This window comes from Psammomys obesus, unplaced genomic scaffold (genome assembly GCF_907164565.1).
Source record: "Psammomys obesus unplaced genomic scaffold, mPsaObe1.curated_primary_1811, whole genome shotgun sequence".
NCBI lineage: Eukaryota > Metazoa > Chordata > Mammalia > Rodentia > Muridae > Psammomys > Psammomys obesus.
In genome coordinates, this window is record NW_026592118.1 from 39,205,570 (window position 1) to 39,207,045 (window position 1,476).

The following is a 1,476-nucleotide window of genomic DNA, read 5'->3' on the forward strand; positions in this document are numbered from 1 at the left end:
TAATATAATATAATATAATATAATATAATATAATATAATATAATATAGTAATATATTATATATATTATAGAACTTGCCCAACTTTTAGAACTTGACTTTCATAAGTAGCTTATAATTTGATGAGAGGTATATTGAGGTTGAATTTGGTTAAAGTCCTTTTTTTAAAGATTTATTTAATTTATTATATATACAATGTTCTGTTAACACATACACCTGCACACCAGAAGAAGACACCAGATCTCACTATAGATCTCACCATGTGGTTTCTGGGAACTGAGCTCAAGACCTCTGGAAGAGCAGCCAGTGCTCTTAACCTCTGAGCCATCTCTTCAGCCCTGGTTAAAGTCTTTTTAATGAGATATGTGAGCATACAGTTAACAGCAATAAAGACTGGTAAGGTGTAGAAAAACTTGACACAATTATTAAAATCTTATTTCAAACTGAAAAGTAAAGCTCCTTTGATGTTTTGTGTTTTCTCTTTCTATGTCAACCATGAACTTTTCATTTAAAGTTAGAAATCTCCATTGTGTTAACTAGTATCCCTGATAGTTCAGCATTGACAATGCTATAAAGTTTGTTCTAAATCATCTTTTCCTCTTTGCTGCATGCAGTTTTTTTTTTTCTTTGAAATGTCATGTAAAGGAACAAGTTGACTTTTGGTTTTCTTTCTAATTTAAATGGTATGCAATGTATTCGATCACTTATTTAAATAAAACATGTTTTCATATGTTTCATAAATAATGTTTCATAAAAATCAAAATAAAATATTTTATAATAAAATATTTTATAATAAAATAAAATATTTTTTATTTATTCAAAAATAAAAAATGTTTCATAAAAATCAAAAAGATAACATGACTCCAGAATTCTTTTCCTATTTTTCTTTCTCTCATAACATTTTCTTCTTGGTAAAGAGCAAGATTTCAGTTTAATGTTGATTACAAGGAAATAGGAATGGTGATATTTAGAATAAGAATGGCCCCACCTAGGCTCATGTATTTGAATGCTCAGTCATCGGGAAATTGTGCTATTTGAAATGATTAGAAGGATTACGAGGTATGACCTTGTTGGGGAAAGTGTTTCTTCATAGCAGTAAAACATTAAGGCACATTCAATAGGCTCATTTGCTTCCATACACAGTCTCCAATTTGTTGAGTTATTAAGGAAGAAATGGCAAGTGTGGCCTAGTTGGAAGAAGCCTGTCATCGGGAGTGGACTTTGAGGTTTCAAAATCCCATGCCAGGCCAATCTTGCTCTGTCTGTCTGCTGCCTGAGCAGCAGAATGAAAAGTTTGTTATTGCTCCTGCACCATGCCTGTCTATGTTCCACCATGATGATCACAGGTTGACTTTCTAAAATGGTGAGGAAGCTCCAAATTAAATGCTTTTTTTTTTTTTTTTTTTTTAAGAGTTGCCGTTAACATGGTGTCTCTTCACAGGAATAGAATAGTAACTAAGACAAAAATGGGTTCAGTGC